Source organism: Mesocricetus auratus, unplaced genomic scaffold (genome assembly GCF_017639785.1).
Source record: "Mesocricetus auratus isolate SY011 unplaced genomic scaffold, BCM_Maur_2.0 Super-Scaffold_100009, whole genome shotgun sequence".
NCBI classification, from domain to species: domain Eukaryota; kingdom Metazoa; phylum Chordata; class Mammalia; order Rodentia; family Cricetidae; genus Mesocricetus; species Mesocricetus auratus.
Window position 1 is genome coordinate 76,371,249 of NW_024429193.1, and position 26,852 is coordinate 76,398,100.

Below are 26,852 nucleotides of genomic sequence, written 5' to 3' on the forward strand. Positions count from 1 at the left end.
TCACCAGACACATTTGAGGATGGACACCTTGCCTTGTCCAGTGTGGCTGGGGCATCTTTTGCTTTGGAAACCGACTGTGCTATGTTCACTTCTGTCCTTGGGGCACTGATAGCTCTTTTCATAGAGTTCTCATTTGAAGGACAATCCATCTGTCTTTCCCCCTTCCCCCCCATCTCTCCCCCAAATACCTAATCTTGATGAGATTTAAAAGCTTTTCTACAGCAAAGAAACTATTAGTCAAGTGAAGAAACAGCCTGCAAGATGGGAGACTATTTTTGTTGCTGTACATCTGAAATACATGTTTAGAATATTCAAAGAAACTAAAGAAACAAAAAAGACCCCCCCAAAATAAAAAAGCAAACAAAACAAATCAAAACCAAAAAATGGTCAGGAAGCCCAATCAATAAACACGTTGATGAGATAAATAGATCTCAGAAGATGAAATTCGATTGGCCAATATACAGATGAACAGTGAATCAAAACTGTATTGCGATTCCATCGTGCTCCAATCAGAGTGCCGTGTGTAATAACTATTCTTGTCAACTTGACTACTTCTGGAATAATAAAAGCCAAATGGCTGGACATGCCATGAAGCATTTCTTTTCTTAACTAAATCATTTGGAGTAGGAGCCCTCCATCCCCCTATCCAGTCCTCATTCCGGTCCCCAAGGAGGGTGAGACCCTCTATGGAGGATCTCCAGAGTCTGTCATTTCATCCAGGACAGGGCCTAGGCCCTCTCCCAAGAGTCCAGGCTGAGAGAGCATCCTTCGTTGTGGGATGGTCAGCCAAAGTCCATTTGTATGCCAGGGATAAATAATACCCAAGGCCCCATAGATTGCCTGGGCCTCCTCACTGACACCCATATTCAGGGGGTCTGGATCAGTCCCATGTTGTCCTCCCAGGCATCAGTTGGGGGTCCAAGAACTCCCCCTTGTTCAGGTCAACTATTTCTGTGGGTTAAACCAGCCCAGTCTTGCCTCCTTTGCTCATCAGTTCTCTCTTTCTGTCACTGGATTCCAGGAGTTCAGTTCAGTGTTTAGCTGTGGGTGTCTGCCTTTGCTTCCATCAGTCACTGGATGAAGGTTCTGTTTCCCAGAATCTCTGGCAGTGGGACTGTATGCTGGCACTCCCCTGATTCATGTCTAAAATCCATATATGAGTGAGTACATACCATTCTTCTCTTTTTGTGACTGGGTTACCTCACTCAGGATGGTTTCTTCTAGCTATCTATTTGCTTGCAAATTTCAAGATTCCATTGCTTTTTTTCTGCTGAATAGTACTCCATTGTGTAAATATATCACATTTTCCCTATCCGCTCTTCAGTTGAGGGGCATATTAGTATGGGGATTCCTCAGGAAAATGGGAATCAGTCTACCACAAGACCCAGCAATTCCACTCTTAGGCATATACCCAAAAGATACACATTCGTACAACAAGGATGTCTGTTACATTATATTCATAGCAGCCTTATTTGTAATAGCTAAAACCTGGAAGCAACCTAGATTCCTGTATATATTCTTAGTGAGAATGTAATATATTCTATCCACTATGGCAATAAGAATGGAGATTTTTGAAAAACCAAAAATGGATCTTCAGTGTGACCCAAATAGACCACTCATGGAATTACCCAAGAAATTCCAAGTTGACACACTACAGAGACAATTGCATATTAATGTTTTTAGAAGTATTATCAACAATAGGTAAATCATGAAACCAACCTAGGTGTTTATCAAGGGAGAAATGGACACAGAATGAAGTTGTACAGTTTGCAAGGAAATGGATGCAACAGGCAATAATACTAATAAGCCAATTAAGTCAAATTTTTTTAAATCTTAACATTTCAACCCAAATTATCATATCAAAAAGAAAGGACAAATGGAGCAAACAGAAAACTCCCCACTGAACAAGTTCGGATGACTGATGGACAGGTTGCAAAATCCTCAGCATCATATGTTACCCAGAACTGCAGTGAGATTAACAGTGAGGCATCTGGTCTCTGTGCACCTATCTGGTAATGGCTGTATCACAAAGCACTGGCCACAGAAACGGTGGTGAGTATGTGACATCGACATGCATCCATTGTTGGTGGAAATGCCAGGCGAAGCAGCTACTTCAGAAGGAAGTTTGACAATATCTCACAGACTGACTTAGTCTTATCATTTTGTCCAGTATTGTTCTGCGTGTTGTCACAAAGAGTTGTTGATGTCTGTCTTCTCAGACACCTGCATGCAAATATCATTTTCTGCATTATATTGTGCAGCTGTTTTCGTGGAGACTGACTCATTCTATCCTGCATTGAAGGGCTTGAACCCAGAAAGTAAACAACTCAAAATGGCTTCAGGAAATTCTTGAACCTGAGTAGAGTTAGTTGACCTCTCTTTTGCAGAGTAAATATCGAAGGATGCTGAGGCTCACTCTCATACAAGACAAGCTGATAAGAAGACTCCAAGGCTAGACCAGCTGCCTACAAGAGGCGAAAACCAGCCAAGCTACCTGGGAGAGGTTTAGATCAGCTGAGTCACTTAGAAGGGACACTCTTCAGCCTGTGGAGCTGCCTGCAGGCTGTCCAGTGTGATACAACTTCCCATTTTTGTGAGCTGTAACCCATGCTGGGGTAGGCTTTGGTGATACAGCTGTCTTTGACTCATTTCTGCCCCTGTCAGTAGTACTTCATCCTTACTCCTGTAAGTAATCCCAGTAAAACTCATGGTTCACCTAGAAGGACTTTGGTGGTTTCTATACTTTGATAGAACTTTAGAAAAGTATTGTCACACAAGGCATAACTGCCACAATTCTAAATAATTAACATAGCATTAATTAGATGAATGAGTGGGCAAACTACTACATTCACAAAAGAAACTAATGTTCAATGATGAAAAGAAGCATGCTATCAAGTCACAAGAGAACTTGGAGGAATCTTAGGAACGATTAAATGAAAGAAAATAGCCTGAAAAGATAGCATTTAACACAATTCCAAATGCATACTGTTATAGAAAAGGCAAGAATATAAAAGAAAAGTCAGTGGCACAAGATGTTTGGAGAGATGGTACAGATGACTGGGCAGAGTGGTGGCGAGTTCAATGCAACGAAAACACCCAATGCGACGTTCTGATGGAGGAGACATGACATTATCTACAGTGAGTCCACTGTAAAATGGGAAGTTTGGGTGGTAATAAGGCATTCATATTCTTTCACCAGTTGTCACAAATGTACTATTCAGTATAGGATGCCACAGGAAGGGAGCATGTGTGTGGGACAGACAGGAGGGATTTATCTTTTGCTCATGTGTGTCTTGTAAACATAATAGCACTCTATAACATGAACCCTACCAATTAAAAGTGCACTTGAAATACCATAAATGAGTATGTAGTGAACAGGAAGGACAACAAAAAGGTGAAAAATGAAAAGAAACCAATCCCACAATCTTACAAAAATTATCAATGCATTTGCCTTTAGTTTCATATTCAGACTTAAAGTATGTATAAATCTATATAAATGACACACCTAAGCACATATTAGCTGAGATATGGTATATGAGTATGTGCCACAAAGTATCCCTTACCCTACTTGATAGTTTATTATTGGAATAAATTTTTAGGGAATACCACTTTGAGGGGGCTGGAGAGAAAGCTAAGAGGTTAAGAGCCCTTGCCGGTCCTCAGAAGGACTCATGTTCAGTAACACCCATGTTGTGTGGCTTACAATTCCAATTCCAATAAAATTCATAAAAACACAACTTGGATCCTTCTATGCATTGTAAGAAAAACACCAATCTCTGAAGTCCCTACATTATACACTGATGCAAACAAATCAGGTAAGGCTGGATATAAACCAGGAAATACAAGTAAAGTAGTTCAAAGCCCTTATAACTCTGTACAAAAGGCAGAATTGTATGCCATTCTCATAGTAGTTATGGATTTTACAGAATGTCTCAATATAGTTACTGACTCTTAATGTGTAGAGAGAGTTATCTTGCACATTGAGATCACTGAATTTATTCCTGATGATACAGAATTAACTTCATTGTTTATACAATTACAAGAAACAATCAGGGATAGGACTCATATATTACATATCAGATCCCATATGGGTCTGCCAGGTCCTCTAGCACAAGGCAACAATGAAATTGATTGTTTATTAATAGGAAGTGTGTTGGAGGCCTCAAAATTTCATAAAAACACCATACGAATAGCAAAGGTTTAAAAAAGGATTTTCCATCACTTGGAAACAAGCCAAGGGAATAATAAAGAAATGTTCTACTCGTTCCTTCTGTAACCAAACTCCTTTACCAGCAGGTATTAACCATAAAGGTATACACAGAAATGAAATTTGACAAATGGATGTGTTTCACTTTACAGAATTTGGAAAATTAAAATATGTGCACCATACAGTGACACATTTTCAGCATTTCAATGGGACACTGCTCTGAGCTCTCAAAAGGCTGATTTTGTAATTATACACCTATTAGAGGTAATGGTTATTATGGGTATACCTGTGTAAATTAAAACCTGACAATACTTCATCATATGTCTCCACCAAATTAAAAGTTTTTTAAATATTATAACATTGTTGGGAGATGTCATTCTGTAAATATGTCTCTCTTATTGGTTGTTGAATAAAGCACCATTGGCCAATAGGGAAGCAAGATAGGTGGGACTGGGAGTCTAGGAGGATTCTGGGAAATGTAGTAAAGGGTGTTGTTGAGATGTGATCCCTGGAGGAGAGGACGAAAGTCTGGAGTTCTCAGAAAGATAAGTCCTTATAAAAATATATATTGGTTCCTTTGGTGTTTTGGAGACTTGCTTCTTGAGTTCTTTGTAAATTTTGGAGATAAGCCCTCTGTCAGATGTGGGGTTAGTGAATATCTTTTCCCATTTTGTGGACTGCCTTTTTGTCTTGTTGACTGTGTCCTTTGCCTTACAGAAGCTTCTTAGGTTCAGGAGGTCTCATTTATTAATTGTTGATCTCAGTGTCTGTACTACTGGTGTTATGTTCAGGAAGTGGTCTCATGTACCAACTCGTTGAAGAGTATTGCTCACGTTCTCTTCTAAGAGTTTCAGTATTGAGATCTTTGGTACATTTGGACTTTAGTTTTGTACAAGGCGATAGACATGGATCTATCTGCCGTCTTCTGCATGCCAATACCCAGTTATGCCAGCACCAATTGTTGAAGATGCTTTCTTTTTTCCATTGTATAGTTTTAGCTTCTTTGTCAAAAATCAAGTGTTCATAGGTGTGTGGGTTTTCAATTTGATTTCATTGGTCTACCTGTCTATTTTTGTGCCAATACCAAGCTGTTTTCAGGACTATAGCTCTATAATAGAGCTTGAAGTCAGGTATGGTGATGCCTCCTGAAGTTCCTTTATTGTATAGGGTTGTTTTGGCTATCCTGGGCCTTTTGTTTTTCCATATAAAGTTGATTATTGTTCTTTCACCATCTGTGAAGAATTGTGCTGGAATTTTGATAGGGATTGCAGTGAGTCTGTAGACTGCTTTTGGCAAGATTGCCATTGTTACTATGTTAATCCTACCTATCCAAGAGCATGGGAGATCTTTCCATTTTTTGGTATCCTCTTCGATTTCTTTCTTTAAAGACTTAAAGTTCTTGATATACAGGTCTTTCACTTCTTTGGTTAACATTATCCCCAGATATTTGATGCTGTTTATGGCTATTGTAAAGGGTGATGTTTCTCTGATTTCTTTCTCAGTAACTTCATCGTCTGTATATAATAGGGCCACTGATTTTTTTGAGTTAACCTTGTATTCTGTCACTTTGCTGAAGATGTTTATTAGCTCTAGGAATTCCCTTGCAGAGTTTTTCGGGTCACTTATGTAAACTATCATATCCTCTGCAAATAGTGAAAGCTTGACTTCTTCTTTTCCTATTTGTATCCTCTTGATCTCCTTTTGTTGTCTTATTGCTCTAGCTAGAACTTCAAGTACAATATTGAAGAGATATGGAGAGAATGGACAGCCTTGTCTTGTTCTTGATTTTAGAGGAATTGCATTAAGTTTCTCTCCATTTAGTTTGATGTTAGCTGTTGGTTTACTGTATATTGCTTTTATTATGTTCAGGTATGTTCCTGTTATCCCTGATCTCTCTAGGACCTTTATCATGAAAGGCTGCTGGATTTTGTCAAAGGCTTTTTCAGCATCTAGTGAGATGATCATGTGGTTTTTCTTTCGTAGTTTGTTTATATGGTGGATTACATTGATAGATTTTCTAATGTTGAACCATCCCTGCATTCCTGGGATGAAGCCAATTAAAAGGTGGTGTACAGAACTAAATAAGAATTCTCAATAGAGGAGGCTAAAATGGCCAAGAGACACTTAAGAAAGTGCTCAACATCCTTAGCCATCAGGGAAATGCAAATCAAAACAACTCTGAGATACCATCTCACTCCTGTCAGAATGGCTAAAATCAAAAACACCATTGACAATTTATGCTGGAGATGGTGTGGAGAGAGGGGAACACTCCTCCACTGCTGGTGGGAGTGCCAAATTGTACAACCACTTTGGAAATCAGTATGGAGATTCTTCAGGAAAATGGGAATCAATCTACCACAAGACCCAGCAATTCCACTCTTAGGCATATATCCAAAAGATGCAAATTTATACAACAAGTACATCTGCTCCACTATGTTCATAGCAGCATTATTTGTAATAGCCAGAACCTGGAAGCAACCTAGATGCTCCTCAACTGAAGAGTGGATAGAGAAAATGTGGTACATTTACACAATGGAGTATTACTCAGTAGAAAAATCAATGGAATCTTGAAATTCACAGGTAAATGGATGGCACTAGAAGAAACTATCCTGAGTGAGGTAACCCAGTCATCAAAAGACAATCATGGTATGTACTCACTCATATATGGATTTTGGACATGGATCAGGATAGTGCCAGTCTGCACTTCCTCTGACAGAGAGTCTGGGAAACAGGAAAGAACCTAAGAGAGATATGCATGGTATCCCATAGAAGAGGAATGAGGCAAGATCTTCTGAACAGATGGGGAATACAGCGAGGTTTGTGGAGGGAGTGGGAGCTGGGAAGAAGAGAGGGGGAGAAGAGGAGGAGAGAGTAGGTCATGGGGGAACAGGAAGGTTGAGTGGGGAATAGAATAGAGGTAGAACAGGATAAGAAATACCATAAAAGAGGGAGTCATAGGTTAGAAGACAGATCTGGCACCAGTGAGACCCTTGTGATCTAAAGGGATGACACCAATTGGCAAGCTAAGCAGTAGTGGAGAGACCACCTTAAATGCCCATTCCTGATAATGAACTTGACATCTACACTATTTGCCATCCTGGAGCCTTCATCCAGTGACTGATGGAAGCAGAGGAAAACACCCAAAGTTAAACACTGAACTGAACCCATGGAACCCAGTGACAGAGAGAGAGGAGCAATGAGCAAATTGGCAAAGAATGGGCTGGCAAAACCAGCATAGACAGCTGATCTGAATAGGGGAGAGCTCTTGGACCTCAGACTGACAGCTGGGAGGCCAGCATGGGACTAATCCAGACCCTGTGAGTTTGAGAGTCAGTGAGGAGGCCTGGGCAACCTTTGGGGCCCTGGGCAGTGGATCAGTGTTTAACCCTGGCATACAAACAGACATCGTGTGTCCATAGCACAAAGAGGGATGGTCTCTCAGCCTGGACTCTTAGTGAAGTGCCTAGACCCTGCCCTGAGTGAAATGACAGACTCTAGATATCCCCTATGTGGAAAGAAGTGGTGATAGGGTGGGAGGTTGGGGGAGGATGGTGGGGGAGGAGAGGGAACTGTGACTGACATGTGAAGCAAGCTATTTAAAATTAAAATAATAAAATAAAAAATATATATTGGTGATTATGTGTCAATAGTTAAGTCAAAGCTAGCCAATGAGAAACAATAGCAAATGGCCAACAGCTTAAAAGTTGATATAGTTTCCTGTGTGTTCATTTGTGTTGGCATGGCTCTGGAACCTAGGCAGGATCCTGCAATATGGCTCTGACAATGTGGGTATTAATAACTTCCACTTAAACCTTAACAAAGGGGGTTTTACAATGGAAAGAACAGAGGCAAGCACAGCTTCTTGGTATCAGCAATTTTCTCAGGTGATCTCGGTTTTGCTGAAGACAAGCAGAGACTCACGCTGCTCCTTGAAGGTAGGTTTCCTGACTCAGCATAAAAGGAAGAACCACACTACTTTAACTTTAGCAATGTTGTTTAGCAGATAACAGACACGTGGCCGGAAAAACATAAAGATTTACAGTAAAGTCAGATTCAGAGACAGTGAAACCTCTAAAGGTTTACAGTATGTTTAGAAACATAGGTAGGCTTGAGAGAGGAAAATAAACAGGATAGTGGTAAAAGAAACAGAGAAGCCGGTTGTCGTGGCACACACTGGTAGGATTTGCTCCAGAGGCAGAGTCAGGTTTCACAAAGAAACCCTGTCTCAGAGAAAAAATAAAAGTAAAAAAACTAGAGTAATAATAGTAAAGAAAGAAAGAAAAATCCATATAAAGATGAGAAATACACAATGAGTCTGGATACTGTATTTTATTGTGTTTTTCAGTTTTTCAATTACTAAAAAAGAAACAACTGATAAAGTACACTTGATTATCAATGCTGCCAAATTAATCCAACTTATGTATTTTAAAAATGCTTCGACTTCTAAATCTAAACATAAGGACAAGCTACTTGGAAAAAAATTATTTATGTTTCCAGAAAAAAGGGAAAACTGTGGATTCCTTCCAGGCTTCTGTGGTTTGATGAGCCAAAACACCTAAAAGCTGTGGTCCAAGTGATCCAATATCCAAAACAGCCGAGATGATACAGCCTTAAGGACTACACAAACAAGGACTTGGCCAGGTTTCTGAGTTTCGTCACTATAGGTGCGGGCGGGGTTTATATCTCACTGTATTTCCCCTTTAAGTCTAAAGAAAAAGATTTCGGCTTGATACAAAACTGTATACATAGACAGCAAATATCAAGTTTGCTCTAGGAAGAGAAGAAAGAACAAACACACTTGAGACCTATCGCCAGTGAAGCAATAGGAACAAAAGGCAAGAACTACACATTCAGTCCTAGGATAAAGGCATCACAGAGATTACTATAGAGCTGTCCTAAGTTGGAAAGTTTAAGTCTTGTACCTAATACTTCTATTCAGGAAGAGAGAACAATAACTGTAACAGTCTAACCTTCAAGCTCATCAAAGACCTGAGAAGGAGGATAACAATAATAGGGTAGGCAGGAAGTGTAGGTGAGCAACTTCCAAATGTGCAGTGAAGACAGAAACAGCAGGCTACCTGGGCAGTCACCCAAAGTGTCACAACAGCATAGGGGCAATCAGCTTTGGCTAAGGCCTGGAGTTTCTGACAGACCAACAGAGGCAGGGAGGCAGAAAGGCTCTCTTACACTAACTTGGCAAGGTCCAGCAGTCTTCTAAGTTTATTGCCTGCAAACTCAGTAGGACAGCATGTCCAAAGTCAGCGGAGGAGATGGGTGCTTCTTTTCCAAGAGGCCATTAACCAAGTGCTGGGATTAAAGGCGTGTGCCACCACCACCCAGCCAAAACTAGTATTTTGAGCATTTAGTCACTCAATGTTCTCTGAAGTTTGTCGCTTATGTTTGAATGTTCTCATGTGTGGTGAGTTCTCTGCAAAATATGCTTAAGTTATTTGCCACTAAGAACCTCAACATTTCAATTTCAATGAGACCAGAAGTCAGTGAGCTCACGTGTGATGTGGACATCTGCATTTCCACCTGTGCTCGCCTAGGATATTGGTGCTATCAGTTTTCATTTCCTGGGCTCTCGGATAAGATTATATTGAATTTATTGGTTTCATCACTCATGTATGGTGGTGTACTTTTGTTTAAGATTTATGCCCCCAATTAGATTATAAACTCTTTTATGGCAAAGCTTATATTATATGACTCTTTGCATTTCCATTTCTTAGCACAGCTCCTTGCAATAAATATGGGTTTAAAAGGGTCTGTTGACACTGATTTTGAGTCAGATTTTTGAATTTATTGGATGGATGCCTTTCTGGAGCTTACATTATCTCAACTGTGTATTTGCTGAACGGGTAGTGTCAGGAAACTTTGTATGCTCCCTAAGCACATTAGAAGTAAATATTTACATTGCAGATGACTGGTTTGCTTTAGGAAGCCATAGTGACTGCACAAAGCCTGGAGTTTCATTAGACAATCTTCCTACCAGCTTTGGTCTAGCCACACAGTTACTTGAAACTGAAAAGCAGGCATGTCTTTGGACACCATCTTTCAATTATGAGAGAATTAACTTGTGCATCACATGCATAGGTGTGCTGCTGGAAGCCGACTAGAAAGCTTTGTAGGTCATCGCCGTGCCTTAGAGATTTTGCAACTCAAATTTAAAGATGAGATGCGTTGACACAGTTATAACGAATGAACCAACACAAGTGAATTCTGACTTGTCGTATTTCAGAAAAATATTTATGCCCATTGGAATCTCAATTACAATGCTGCTTTCCCCTTGGAGTATTTCAGAAAATGACTACAAAAGAGAGAAAAGGAAAACTGAATATGCCGATTGGAAGACTTCATGGAGCAGGAGAAACCAAAGCATGTAGGAAGGGACGTGGATGTAGTTGTGGCATTCCCTTCTTTCCTGGTGGGATATCCTTGTCTCTTCAGGTACACTAGGCTATGGCATGCAGATGGCATTCTGTTTGCAGAGTCTATCTGCACCGATGGAAGAAATTTAGAAATGATGGCCCAGTTTCAGTGTGGCCAACAGAGAGTTTATTTAAAAAAAAACCAAGGAAGGAAAGCAGGGATGTTGAGGTGTCATGCATGGTTGGGACTTGACAATGACCATTGTTCTCTTGAGGGTTGTGTAAGTGGTCCAGATACCAGGAGCGTTTTGAGACTTGGACTCAGTCCACTTCCCTGTGGACCGGAAAAGCAGCTGCTTGCTTTCTGTTCTGTCGTGGAAGCCGCCTATGAAATTGGAGTTGTTAAGCCTTTCAGTTTAGTTAATGCTTCCTTTTGAGCCTGGGGAAGTAACCAGAAAGCTACTTCTGTGCAGAGTTAAAGACAGGGGCTGGTATCCTTCGCAGACGGTGGTTTGACTTATGGAAAAGTCAATTTCTTCCTCTCACTTCCCTCAGGCCTTGAGAAGAGCTGACTGAACTGGCAGAGTGGAAAGATGAAACTGAATGTGGAGAAAGGGAAGGAGCTTCCGAGCCAAGTCAGATCAAAGAATGTTCGAGGATGATTTAGCATTTGGAACACTTCAAAAAGTGTGACATGAGCTGTTCTTTTCACCCCCAGCCTCAAATATGCATCCAATAGTCTCGGAATAGCTTTCATATGCAAAGCAATAAAGAGAAGCGACTTTTCCATGAAAGGCATTGTCATTCCTTGCCTTTCACAGAGCTGGGGCCCGAAAGCACTGAAGGGAGAAGCGTAAAATGTCAAAGATTCCTCTTTTTATTTTTTAAAAACCTTTTATAGAACTGAGGGTCTTGTTAACCCCCTGACACTCAAACATAGGTTGTGAATGTTTAAAACTACCATTTCAAATGCTTGTATCTCTCTACTGAGTTAATTTGATGATTATTTGACTGTGGTTTGCAATTCTTTAAAAGAATGAATGAGCCTGGTAAACACTGAATGAGGGTACCCGAATAAGGCACCCTTCCCAGAGTGCTGATATTGTGAATTTTTTATGGTTTGCTGAACAGGCATGTAGCAGAAGTTTGTTTAGTTGTCCTTTGAAGTTCACTGGTAGGTCTCCATCATATTGAAGGTACCTGACAGCTGAGATGTGACATACAATTATTTCCTTTCTTCCTTTTCTTAAAAAAATAAACCCTGCAGTTGAGATATATCATTCTGCTCTGTGCCTTGACCTTGTAGAGAATCCATTAAATATATAAACCTTGTACAGAAGATAGAACTCCAAGTAAAACTAAGAAAATACATTTAGTATTGTGACTAAATTTTATTTATACTAAGGTGGTTCTAAGGATTGAATGTGTTACCTGTCCCCATGTTCATGTATTGGAAACTTAATCCTCGGGGGAACATTTCTGCAATGAGGAGCCTTTCAGAAGTAATCAGGTCACAGAACTCTTCCCTCAAAAATGGATCAGTAGTGTTATCATGAGAGTGTGCTGTTATTATGGCTCGGGAAATAAGATCGAGTTCTGCTCATCCTGCTTGTTACCATATGGGAACTCTCCTTCCCTTCTACCTGTGCAATAAGATGAACAGTAACAAGGGCTTTCTAGCTTCAGGCTCCTTTCGACTTCCCAGGCTTCAAAACTGCTTTAAGAAATACATGCCTGGTCTTTCTAAATGATCTACTCCTATGTATCCTGTGATACATTCAGAAAACGGACTAACATAACTGTGAGGAGACATCTGTGTGCATGAGTACAAAACACCTGCCTTAAATTGCAGCTAACTGAATGCAATAGCAGCTATAATAATGCAGTCTACTTCCTTTTTTGTGAGCATTAATTGAGGATAAGAGAAATTCAGAATCATTTGCATTAGGCTTAGAGATTTATGTTTTACTCCGAGCCATCGACAAACTCATTTGTAATGTAGTTTCACTGAACAGCAGGCCACTCAGCATTTTTGATGATCTCACCCATACTTTTGATGATAAAGGTGAACAGGTGAAGCAAAGTCATTAGACCTCATGTATCTTGTTCTCCTTGAAGTGCCAAAGTCAGAGTCTATGCTCTGTGTCATGAAGCAGCCCACTGAGATCCTCTAATGTGATGAGTAAGGGGAGGGGTTTTAAAAGTGTGAACATGTAGTATTAAATTTATTCACAGTTATCTCTCGAGGTAAACTTAGTTTTTAGAACGGCAGGCAACTCCTGATTAAGTTTCATACCGGGAAAATCTAGCTAGAATATGTTTTATCTAATCAAGAGCTTTCCCAGATCATAATTAAGATCCATATGTTGAAAATGATCCCCTTAGTTTTAGTGTTTTATAAAAATATCTAAACACGGGGAGAGGAGTATCCACTGAAATCCAGGGCTACATAAACATGAGCTGAACAATGACAAGAACAATAGACATGCCAAACAGGATGGGAGAAAAAGACTAAGAGCCTTAACCCTACCTAAAGAACTACAGGCAACTAAGGAATGATACAAATAGGAGATGCAGTCTTCTCCAGGGAAGAACATACTAATTGGTTATCCAACACTAAATGATCAGCCCTGAACACATACATACATGTAACATTATACAGACTGAGCAAGTTATACTTGGGAATATATATGCATATATATATGTATATATGTATATATATATATGTTACAACAAATTATGAAAAAGGCTGTAATTTTGAAATAGGTCAAGGAGAGGTAGATATATCAAATGTTTTGGAGAGAGGAAAAATAATGGGGAAATAATATAATTATATTATAATTTCTAAAATAAAAGTAATAAAAATAGAAAAAATATTAGAGATCTTTGACTATTTAAAAAACAAAAGTCTCTTTTAGAGAGTTTGTCTTAACTCATGATAGAAGGCTTTTGGATTCTGAAATGTACTATTTGTTTGCTTTTTAGAAGCAAGAATGTCATGTTTTGGATTATAAGAACACTAAAACTTGAACTTGAATACTGAGAGAACAGGTTTTCAGTAGCACTCTGAATGGCCAAACTAGGGACTTTTGTCTAAGAATACCAAAGTAATTGGTAATTTTTCCTTTGCGTTAAGTGCAATATAGATGGCTTTTTCTTAGGGAAAGGACTAGGAGCCTCACATATCTGGATTGATGATGAGGACTACCTCTAAATCTCTTCATCTTTATATTTCAAAAGTGAGGTTAGTAATGTAAAAACCCCAAGAAATGGGTACATTGCTACATTAGTTAATTTCCTCACTGTTGTAATGAAATAACTTAAATCCAAAGCTAAAGAAGATTTATTTATGCTAAAGTTTCAGAGGAATAAGTCCATGATAATGTGGCCCCCAGTTCATTGGGCAGACTATCTTCTATAGTTCTGTCTCCTATAATCTACTCAAATTTTGACCTCCATTAATGAGGTAAGTGGTCCATTAGATGGAATCCTCTAAAACACTCTTGCAGAAACACCCATTAGTTATATTCTAGGTGTCTGTTCCTTCAGTTGTTACCAAAGTTAAGCATCATACAGACAAAGCACCAAGAACCTGTCTCCAACCTAGGCAGCAATTGAAACTGTAGGGTCTACTCAAGCCTGTTGACTTGATGTATTGTTTGGAGAAGGATGTGTAAATCTCCCAAGACAAGTGGAATCTCAGGTTGCTCAGCTACTCCTATGCTCACTAGCCTCAGTTTCCCTACCTCAGTTATTTTGACCGTGTACTGCTGTTCTCTCTTACGCTTCTGAGACACCTGCATTTAACCATGTTGTGTTCTTAAATATGACATTCTAAAGTATTTTGTTTTTAATATTCTTCCTTCATATTTATGCTTCTTAAAACAAGTGTCTTTTCTCCCAGTAATCTAGGAGGATGATCCTAGCTAAGACTCTTAGCAATGGGAGATACGGAAGCGGCTGCCTCCTGTTACCAGGCAAGACTTCCAGTAAAGGGATTGGGACTCCTACAATTTGATCTGCCTACAAGATATGCTGGGACAAAGATGGCCCAGAGATTATGGGAGTGACCAACCAATGACTGGTATAGCTTGAGACCCATACTACGAGGGGGAGCCTATCCCTGTCAAATGTCTGGAAGGCCAGGACCCATAAGTTGGACAGCTCAGAGACCTAAGATATAACCAAACATGATTGACAAAAAGAAAAAGAAAAAAAGTCAATGAAATGATTCCTAATGATAGTCTGCTATACTTATGGATCTTTGCCAAGCCAATTGTGATGAGAGAGGCTTTATCCAGAAACTGATAGAGTTCGATGCAGATACCCACAACCAAGCATTAGGAGGGCCTTGGGAAATCCCATGGAAGAGGGGAAGGAAGGATTAGGGAAGCCAGAGGAGCCAGGGACACCTTGGGAAAATCAACAGTTAACTCACCTGGGCTCATGTGGTCTCATAGAGACTGAACCACCAAGCAGAGAACAGAATTGACCTGGGACCTCTGGATATGTGTTGCAGTCGTGAGGACTGTTTATGTGGGAGTCATGGCAGAGGAAACAGGGGCTGTCTCTGACTCTATTGCCTGTTCTTGGGAGCCCTTCCACCTGCTGGGTTATCTTGTGCAGTCTTAATGGCAGAGGAGGTGCCTAGTCTTACTGCAAATTGATATCCCATGGATGGCTGCCCTTTCCTGAAGGGAGGGTAGAAGGAGTAGGAAGAAGATAGGGGAAGGGACTGGGAGGAAAGGAAGGAGGTAGGGAAAACTATGATTGTGCTGGGAAAAGTTAATTAATAAAAATGTTGAATTTACAATGACATAATGAAATTTGCAGGCAAATGAATGGAACTAGAAAAAAACATCCTGAGTGAGGTAAACCCAGACCCAGAAAGACAAACATGGTATGTACTCACTTATTAGTGGATATTAGACGCAAAGTAAAGGATAACTAGCCTACAGCCCACAACTCCAGAGAAGTTAGGTAACAAGGAGAACTCTAAGAGAGACATAGCTGAATCCCACTAGGAAGGGGGAAAAGATCTGAGAAAATTGGGAATGTAGGGGGAGGGAAGGCAGAGGGGAGTGGGAAGGGATTGGAGGGGGCAAGGAGAACATGAGGGAACAGGATGGTAAAGATGGGGGAAAGACAGAAATGGAGAGCAAGGAAAGAGATACTTTGATTGAGGGAGTCATTATGGGGCTATCCAGAAACATGGCACTAAGGAAATTCCCAGGAATCCACAAGAATGATCCCAGCTAAGACCCTAAGCATTAATGGAGAGGATACCTGAACTGGCCTTCCCCTGTAGTCAAATTGATGGTTACCTTAATTATCATCATAGAACCTTCATCCAGCAGCCGATGGAAGCAGATGCAGAGATACACAGATAAGCACTGGGCCAAGCTCCCAGAGTCCAGTTGAAGACAGCGTTAATATGAGCAAAGGGGTCAAGAACATTTTGGGTATATGCGTAGAAACAGCTGACCTGAGCTAGTAGGAGCTCACTGACTCTGGGCAGACTGGGGCGGGGGAGACTGGCATAGGACCAAACTAGGCCCCTGAATGTGGGTGACAGTTGTGTGGGGTCACTGGCAGTGGGACCAGGATTTATTCCTAGTTCTTGAACTGGCTTTTTGGAGCCCATTCTCTTTGGAGGGACACATTGCTCAGACTAAAGATAGGGACCTTGGTCCTGCCTCAAAGAGATGTGCCAGACTTCCTTGACTCCCCATGGGAAGCCTTATCCTCTCTGAGGAGTGGATGGGGGTGGGGTGAGATTCGGGGAATGTGGGGAAAGCAGGAGGAGAGGAGGTAATAGGAACTGGGAATGGTATGTAAAATGAGAAAAGATTATTTGAATATTGTTGGGGAAGTCCTGTGTATATGTCAATAAAGCACTGTTGGGCCAATAGGGAACCAAGATAGGTGGGACTAGCAGTCCAGGAGGACTCTGGGAAGGAGAAACACGGAGAGTCAAGATGTAACGCCATGGGGTAGGAAGCCCGGAAAGTTCTCCGGTACGAGAAATACTTAGATTAACAATTATGGGGTAATTACTTAAGTCAGAGCTAGCCAGTAAGAAACAAACAAGGCCAACAGCTTCATAATTAATATAGCCTCCTGTGTGTTCATTTGGGACTGATGTGGTTCTAGAACCAGGCTGGCGGGAAGGCTTCCCTTTACAGAATATGGAAAAGATAAAAACGTGGTTTTTAGTATTTCACTTTCATAGTTAGTTAAGTTCACTCCTGTGCTGTTTATTATTGGAGCTTCATTTGTTTCTTTTGGTAGTTTCATATTATATATTTGATGTAAAAAGAAATACAGCTGTCACCTTTTTTTCAAAAAATTTCTTCTTTGTATTTTATGTATGCCAGTGTTTTATCCTCATGTATGTCTGTGTGAAGGTATCAGATCCCCTGGAACAAGAGTCACAGACAGTTGTAAGCTGTCGTATGGGTGCTGGGAATCGAACCCAGGACCTCTGAAAAAGCAGCCAGTGCTCTTAACCCCTGAGTCATCTCTCTAGTCCCTTACTGCTATCATCTTAAAGGGACTAAGAGATAGTTTATTCTGGAGCCATTTGGAGTGACCATGGCATGGGAACAGAGATTTTGGTCACCCCAAAGTCCATGCTCCAACGAGGAAGCAGTTTAATGGAGATTTTATAGTTTCACAGAACAAAGAAACTCATAAACCAAGGCAACATTAAAATATATCTGTGGGTATACCACAGAGGTGAGTGGGTGCCAATTTATCAGGCAGGAGCTTATTTTCTAGGCCCAAGATGCTGTCTGATGATGTTCTTAGCTTTCGGAATGATGGAAGTTAATGTTTTACTAAGTTAATAGCTTTTAAGAGGTTTTTATTTGCCATGAAATGTTAGTTCAGATACAGAGTGGGGTAAAGGATGGGTGTTCTGGAAGACTAAAATTAGCCCAAGAGAAAGTAGTTAGCCTCTTTTTCAGGAATTTTTCATTTACACTTCTCTCCACTTCAATTTTTTAATATCAATTATATGACCTATGGATGGTCGCAGTACATTGGAGAAAACACGTCTTCCAGTTTCATCTTGCACAGGTGTGTGTGATTGATATTGACAGGTCAGCCCTTCACTATTTACTGCATCCAGCTCATAACATATGGCAGGCAGACCTTTGGGGTACGGCTCTGTCATTGTCTGAGCTCAGAGGTCAAAAGAGGACCCTGGCTGTGCTCTGAGGTTTGATTAGACCTTGGCTACAGAACTCACCACTAGGTTTTGTGATTGCCCCTGGCAAGGTAAGGTTAGATTGTATTTCCTCACTGGAAAACAGTGTTGTTTGGTACATGCAAGTGAGGAAGGTTTTGTGTTGCTCTCTGAGGCTAGGTTCATTGTATATATTCTAGAACAACCTGAGACAAGGAGGATCAGAGGCTATACTCTAGAGATATGTGCCATTTGGGGTTTGCCTCTGAGCACAAAGCTTTAGGCAGAGCCATCCCTGGGTCTGATTAGGTTGCTACGGGGTTTGAGTAGCTCTCTTCAGTATTTGCTGACTTGCCTTGTCCTCCTGCCTTTAGAATTATTCAAGAGAGCTCTGCTAGTTGGGTTGCTGCTCAGCTCAGGCCTTGGGCAAGGCCAGAACATCCCTCTTCTTATTACTGCTTATCTGCACTTTCTTCTGCTTTGGGAAGGCATAAAGTTGGCTATTCTGGCATGGATTGGCACAGGCTAGGGCCCTGATCCAGATAGGCCATTTATATCATACTTAACCTTCTCATATTTAAATACAATGCCTATCAGTCTTCACAGCAACCTTCCTGGAAACACTTCCTCGTTTCCCATTTCTCATTGCATTAGCTCCACTCTACTAAAGTTCAGGCTCGAAGAGGTGGGCGATGTGAGCTTTGTATACCTCAGAAACCAGAACAGCACCCAATAACTTGCATGTTTTAGAACCCAAAGTTACAACAAATAAACGAATATGTCTTTAGGTTAAAAGGATAATGTGTAGATGAGCTGAAATTCAAACCTCGATTGATGCTGGGCTCTGCACTTCAGTTATATAAAGCTAATTTTTATCCAAATCTAAAGAGGCAGAAATACAGTTTAACTCAGCTTACATTTGGCAGTTTAAGGAACACATTTCTTAGCAGGGTTCATAGATAAGCAATGAGAAACCCATTTCTCTATGAATTGATGTGGACGGCACACAGGTCCCTCTCTGCCATGAATGTAGTGCTGTGACTCCTGCCTTCATCTTTTCTATTGATAACTCTTTAATGGCCTGTCATTTTTTGGTTTCAAATGAGCTTACATGAACTGTGAACAATTTTTCTATTCAAGAATCAAGACAATATACATTTGGATCTGAAAATATTTGGATTTAGTCATCATGAATAAACTATCACGGGCTCAGTACTAATTTGTCATTTGATATATTGTGAACTGTCAAGGCTGTTTCACAGGAAGGTGAGATTAGTATAGTACTTGACTAAGGTGTAATGACCTAGAAGACACGATTTCCTTGCTCTCCAAATGGTAGCCTACACTAACGATGTTTGTACTAATTACTCTATCAGTTCTGTTTAACTTGAGTTAAGAGATGAAGATACATTTTCACCTTCAGACTTCATGATGAACTCTCAACTACAGAGTAACCTAAACTAGGAACCACAACCAAAACCCCAAATGCCTTGAGAATACTCATGTGAACCTCCACAGAATGAAAACAAATGCTTCTTTTAGAAGCTTTACAGTATATGGTTAAAGTTCATGTATACAAAATAATTACTGATACTGAAACATAAATGATGTGAAATATTTTCAAGAAAAAATTGTGACCAATTTGAGGTAAGTGAGTCTTCATATTTATGAAGAATAGATTACAATGGTTATTATATGTATAGGAAATTAGCTGCATTTAAGATATGAATAACAGCAAATTTTATTACTACCAATTTGTATTTTTATATTGACTTGTTAATTTGTCAAATTTAACTTGCTACAATTTTTATTCTAATAATTTAAAGACTTGAGGTTTGATCATTATATATTATGATACACTGAAATTAAATACATCTGTATGTGCTTATAAAGTCACCTTTTTTTGTAAAGGCTATTACAACTTGTAGAAGTGATAAATTTCGTATTAGCATTTGTTAAAGCATTTAACATTAACATTACCTCTGACCTTGGAATGTTTTATATTACATGCTTTGGCTCATTTCTTCTCCCAGAAGTCAATATCCCTAAGTAATAACGTTTCATGTAAGGTAGGAAGTTTTAGTTGAACTTCCTTGGAGTTTGATTTTCTTTTGGATGCTGCCAGGTTGAGCTAACACTTTTCCTATCAGAAGTGTAGCCACTTGACAGGTCAACAGGAATATTCTGGTGACACCACTGCCTGGTGTGTAAACGTTTTCAATGCTTGGCAGGAGACAAGTGTTTGCATTATCTCCCACACAAAGTCCAGTTCTTCCTCCGTGACAAGCTTGGAGGACAGACGCAGTGCTTCTCAGCGAGGTGAACTGAGTTCACAAGCAGCACTTCTCGGCGAGGTGAACTCTTCTCAGTGAGGTGAACTGAGTTCACAGGCAGCACTTCTGAGCAAGGTGTACTGAGTTCACAGGCAGCACTTCTCAGCGAGGTGTACTTCTCAGCGAGGTGTACTGAGTTCACACGCAGCGCTTCTCAGCGAGGTGTACTGAGTTCACAGTATCCAGGACAGAATCACTCTGCTGCCTTTCACTTCCTGTCACCACAGTTCCACTGTAATAACGGATCGTGAACATCCTAAAGAGCATAGAAAAGAGCCTGAGATAAGATTTAATTGAATTTACATGAAGGCAGTATTTGTTGATGTCATTTTATTATTAACAGCACATCAGATGCTACCAGCCAGAGTCTTACTTGTGCTAACATCAAAGCATTGATGCAAGACTCTTTTACGAATAAAATCCATAACCTTCATTGAAATATATGTTAAATTTATGTAAATTGACTTTGTGGTAGCTAAATATAAGGCACAGGGTTTTTTGTGATTGTGTAGATATTCCGTAGATTTTCCTGAGTATAAAGTAAGCATTATTTGGGGGTGAGATCTTGAGACGTCTAGTTAGATTTAGGAACATGTTTTAATGCAGAGAGTAAATTTAAACGAGGAGATAAGTTTAAGCTCTGCATTGATAAATACTTTCTCTTTAGTTAAATTATAAATGAAAAGCTGTAAGAGGGCATCTATTCCAGGTGTAGGAGCACTTAGGGGAATAGTTATTTGTGTTCCCCACATCCTTTACTGAGAAACCCATTTTGAAAATGGCTAAGGGAAATTGTCTAACTAGTGTAAGAATTATAACTAGAAATCTAAATTACTAACATACTTTTATTCTTGATGAGAAACTTCTTAAGGGCCTACAGCTTTAGGAAACAAGTTAATAGAGAGGGGAGATCTGTTGTAGTCTTGTTCCAAAAGTGATAGTTGAGTTCCTTAGCTTAATATTGCAACATTTTGAAAAAATTAGACTTTTTTGTTTTAATTTTTTGTATTAAAATTTTTAAATATATTTTGCTGTGTTCCTAACCAACAGAATAATTGTGCCTTTTAAACTTTTTCTGCATTTTGCTTTTACTTTCTGAATAACTCCCCACTGTTTCTAACTATTAAAGCAGTATTTTTCAAGATAGTACACCTGGGAAAAATCATGTTTTCCCCGTGGAGAGTTTGACTCCAGAGAACAACACTTGATTTTACAAGTTGTTATATTTTGTAAACTTTTATTTTCCAGCATGTTTGAAGTCACACTATTGATAAGTGTTTATAACATCATGGGTTTTCTTTATAGACTGCACCAAGATATTTCTCATGGTATTTTTATAATACTGAACTCTATATACCTATCTATTTATATTTATGTCTGTATATATTCTAAGGTGTAAGTATTCTTTTCTTTATGACACTAAGCTTGCTGTATAAATTTTGGTATTATTAATTTTCTTAATGCAGTCATTAGGATGTTATTATTCTGTGTGATTTTTTAAAAGTTATTTTCAATAAAGAAATGTTTAAAGTCAAACTTTAGCAGTGGACTATCATCTTTCTTGTGGTTCCATTTTTGAAAACTTCTTAAATTGAGGATACATTACATGACTCACTGAGGCAGTCAAAAATTTGTTGTCTCTCTTTAATGGGAAAATTATCTATGTTGCAGACTTCTGAGGTATAATTCCTGACACTATGACATCTGGAGTAGCTGTGGAGCCTGTGCGCTGCTCAGATCAAAGGTAAAGGTCTAGCTGCAGGGCTGACACGTTGACCTGCTGCTGCTGGACAGGGGCAGTGCAGCCTTTGCTCACAGCAACTCATAGCACTGCTAGTTCAGCAGTGTAGGCTAAATTACCCTGCTTCCTATCGCTAGTGTCACCATGGGAACTGTCCTTATGGACCCATTGAAGATCTGAGGGACTCTTCCTCTAGGAACCCCTCTGCTGTTTTGCTAGATGAAATTTGAAGTGGGGAACACAAGTTAAGCGAGTCTACTTTAGTTTCTTTTCCTGTTGCTGTGATAAAATGCTGTGGAGGGGGAAAAAAGAGCTTAAGAGAGAAAGGGCTTACAGTTCCAGCATACAGTCTATCACTGCAGTGAAATTTCAGGCCGGAGCTTGCAGCCGTTGTTCCCAGAGAGAACAAGAGAGCAATGGATGGATACACAAATCCCAGGGTTCAGCTGTTTCTCCACAGTACAGGACTCCCTGACCATGGAATGATCCCGCCCACAATTAAGATGGGGCTTCCTATTTCAACTAATATAATCGTGATGATCCCTCACAGACATCCTCAGAGGCTAACTTTAATCTACAGAAGCCCTCACAAGTGTGCATGTAGGCTTGCTTTTTAGGTGACAAGTTGACAGTTAATACTAACTGACTAACTTTTTCTCTATTGGTTAAGGAATTAAAAGACAGGGCAGAAGAAAGCCAATGTTTATTTGCGAGCATTAACAAATGTACAAAGTTGAATATTTGAGTGCAAGTGCTATTATCTCTATAGGTGTTTGGGAGTAGCTCAGTTTTAGGGTTCTATACCTGGTTATTTCTCTCACTTTCCTCCTGTTTACTAGTCTACACATATCCACATACCCTGCCTATAGTGAGGATTTTGTCTCTGCTTCTGTCCACAAGCCAAAAGACAATTCCAAATGACTCCCCTGCTTTCGTGTTTGAGCATGGATGCAGCTGTAACAGGGTCCCTTGCTTTAATGCCTGAGTAATTGGTGATTAGCTGGGGTAAGAGTAGGTGCCCCAACCTTCTCTGAGTTTTGTGGTGTAACAGGTGCAGGGAGACATATCACATGAGAGGGAAACAGCTTATGCCTCAGAGACATGAAAGCTTACTGCTGAAGACAAAACTTCACAGAAGATAAAAGCCACTAGCAACTCAACTGAGGTTACCGTATTCCAATTTCTTCACATCTAATCACCTAGTATACATTTAATACATAATGCCCACGCGTTATGCGTAGTGTCCAAGGTCTAGACTACACTGTATTCCTTAAACACAGAACCAATTTTGAATTCACAAAGTTATTTCAGAATTTTAAGAAGATATGGACATTAGAAAATGCATTTCTTTTCTGTTGACTATACATGAAACTTTATACTTCAAATATATTATTAAAAACTTAAGCTTGAGTTAGGGTATTTTGCCATGTTAATCATTGTTAATGTTAGGGAGATAGGTTTTGAACATTTGTCTATGTACACTATGTAAATACTATATATGCATATACTATATATATTTGTGTTGCTCTATTGTGAGGTAGATGTTGTTTGCTGTGAAAGTTATATATTTCTTTCAGAGAAACACACACTACATGGAGCTGTGCTGTTCATAGAGCACAGACTGTCCATAAATGACTTGTTCCCAGTTTGTTACAATGTGGGTAGGAAAATAGAGCCTTTGAACAGAAATAGTCTACAGACATTTGACATCAAAACACTCTACTGCGTTGGCATACTCATCACTCTGAACATGATATGAATGAATGTTTGAATTTAACCATCTAAGACTGAATAGAAAACAAAAATGAAGCAACATCAAGAAGGCTTGAGAAGCAGTAGCCATGAGCAGATTGACATCCATGAGACAGACAGGCTCCCACCTTCTCTACTGCATGGTTCTTGTTTCTTATACTTTGAGTAATTATTTCTGGAAATCTGAATGGAAGACTTGGTAATGACACCATCTGTACTCTTCTCTGCACCTGTCCTTTAAATAATGATGTATAACTTCAAGGAGGAAGCATCTGATAGTGATTACAATCCTTTTAAGTGAAGGATCACTTGGCTAGTTCATGGGGAAGGTTGTACAGAACTTTGATGCTGATGGACTTTTCCTACAAGGATGCTTTCTTTTTTTCTTCCTTTTCATTTTTGTATGAATGCATATATGTGAATGTTTATGTGTATTGTAGTGGATGTGGCCTTGGAAGATTCTGTTAACAGAAAAGATACCTTTCACAAAAAGCTATCCGCCAAATTATGAATTGGATTTACTCAAAATAACAAAAACCACGGGGACAAGACAAAGCACCATCTTTTCTTGATTACACAAAGTGCATATTTATAATCTGCCGATAGGTTGGCGGTGGGGAGTGGGATCCTGGAGTACAACCTGTACTCAAGGAGAACTATGCTTATGTTTAGTTGTGTTGTACAGGTAAAGGGAGTTTTTGGAGGGCCATCTTCCTTAGAACTGGTTACTGATCAGATCCCACATGCCTAGTAAAGCTGAGTCTTCATTGTGGCTTCGAGGAAAAGCTTTGTCTATCATGCTTGAAAGTTGGGTCTCAATAAGAGTGCAAGGGTAATAGCATGGATGTCATGTAGTGTTCACATTACACGAATCTACCAGCAATGAAGGCAGGGAAACGTGATCACATCTGCCTTTCCAGATAAGTGAGGTTGGTGCATCCGAGCAGTTTTCTTGTTTAGTTCATGTTCTGTTAAACACCATTTGCTAATCTTGAACCCTGGGGAAAATTTATCAAGAGCTAAAAACTCCATACTTCATGACAGCTTAAATAGACACCATTTCTTAGAGAGTATCTAAATGTGTGAACTTCACACAAATAGCCCATAAGGGACTCGAATTTTTGACCTGTGATAAACTATTTATGCAAAGTACTATTGTTCAAAGGAAATGCAAACACTTGATTCCAGTTTTGTAACCTTAAGGGAATACCATTTTCTGCGAACTTGTAAATAATATAGCAGACTAATCAGATTTTCTTCTATTTATTTTTCCAATATAATCATAAGCTACTTCAGAAGAATCACAGGCTGGGTCCCTTAGGAACTAATCATTTAGAGATGGAGATTAGTGTTTGGGAAATTCAGTAGGGACTGTTTTTGGACTTTAAATGATGGAAGGGTAAAGCAAGACTGGGGAGAGGATTTGATATGTGATGTACTTGCAATAGAAGCATCAGTCTCCTAATGGGACAAATTTCAGTTTTGTCACACACAGAAGCTAGGAGTGGCCTATGGAGTATCACATTGAACTATTTGTGGATATGAACTACTCTGAGAAATGGGCATGGCATTGGGGAAGAGGACCTTTCAGGAAAGACAGTTCTGCAGAGGTCTGACTGCTAAAGGATACATCTTGTTAACACTTTCAGCATCCTGGGGGTTACTCCTTTTACTCTTACTAGGGACCACATACTTCAGTGGATAGACTAAATACTCTCCCCAATTCATGTGTTGAAGCTCTAACCTTCAGTTTCTTATAATGTAGTCATAAGTGGGAGTCAGGTCTTTTTGTTTTTTGATTTAACTTCTTTATTGATTCTTTGGGAATTTCACATCATGCACTCCAATTCTGTTCACCTCCCGGTCCCCCCATATCTTTCCCTCACCCCTGAAGTGCCCCCAATAAAAAATAAAATAAGGCAAGCAAGCAAACAAACAAAACCAAGTCAAACTAAAAGACAACAACCACCCCCCTTCCCAAACCCTCTTTGCTCTTTTTTCCGGCCTCCCCAATACCTCTTCAATTGTCCTGGTGGCACTGGAGGGTCTCGGTGTATCATATAATATATGCTTTTGTCCTATCAGCTTTAGTAGTCAATGTTCATTGCAATGAGTCACTGGTTTCTGGTATACCATCGTCACTGGATCCTCACCAGAACTCCTCTTAGATATCTTGTGACTGCCCTGAGTCTTGGAGAACCTGTCGCTATTGTTCCACAGGACCAGTCCCTTCACAAGCTCCTTCAAATCATAGATGGGGTACATGGTAGAGTGGGCCAAACCAAGGTCTGGCTGTCAGCTTGGGTGGTAGCTAAACTGGTCAGTCTAGGCCACTGGGACCACCTGCCTCTGGTGAGGGGGCAGAGACAGCTACCCTGTGCCCCTTTTCTCAGCATCAGTTTGCCCTCACCTATGGTGAGAGGTGGGACAGTATCTCTCAAGAGGCTTGGGGACAGCTTTCTCCAGTATCCAGTGAGAGGCAGGGCAGCCTAGCATGTCTCTTTGATTTCATCTCACATGGCATCTAAGGCCCTCTAGGTGACATGGGGCACAGGTGTCAAAACAGATCCCAGCTGCAGCTGGATCATCGACCCAGAAATGGCTCCATGCAGCAGCTTGCCTGGTCAGCATCCTAACTCAGGTGGTATCCCAGACACTCAAATCAGGATGGATCTGGGAGGATAATGGTCCCAGAAATCAACAAGGACACATGTGAACATAAACACAGACCTTGACTACTGCAGCACCACAGGTCTACCTCCTTTGCCCAGGTCTGGTTGTAACCATGGCACCAGGTGGCAGCAAAGGCCACCCAGATGGGCATGGCACCAGTGGTAGCCTGGCTTCTGAACACAAATATGGTCCCAGGAAGTGGCCCAGACCACCGGAATCAGCACGGCCCTCAATGGCAATAAGAGTTACAGGCATCAGCACAGATCCTGGCTTCTGTAGGACCAGGTACCCAGACATGACCCTCAGTTGCAGTCCTGGCCTAGATGTCATCATGGCCCTTAGTGGTAAGTAGATGCCGCCATCATGCTACTCCTCATAGCCTTCAGCATGGCTCCAGGTGGCAAGCAGGCCTCCTACACCAGCCTGCTCCTCACTGTCTTCATTTCTTCCTTTCTACCTCTTTCCATAGCTCGTGGACATTCTGCTTCTTTTTCTCTCCCATTTCTCCATCACATATTTACTTATCCCAGTAGGGTGTACCACGGGGGGGCCCATGGATGTCTTCCTACCAGTCAGGACCTTGAGGATC

At 40.2% G+C, this 26,852-nt stretch overlaps 2 long non-coding RNA genes across 3 annotated transcripts in view; both read left to right on the top strand.

The window, feature by feature from the left end:
• The window catches only part of LOC121142467, a 67,678-nt gene that overhangs the window by 14,341 nt on the left and 26,485 nt on the right, over positions 1-26,852 (top strand). The window lies entirely within an intron of this gene.
• LOC121142468 lies at positions 10,381-11,946 on the top strand. Its single transcript, XR_005879520.1, has 2 exons — positions 10,381-10,654; positions 11,131-11,946. It is a non-coding gene; the product is annotated as an uncharacterized LOC121142468 (long non-coding RNA).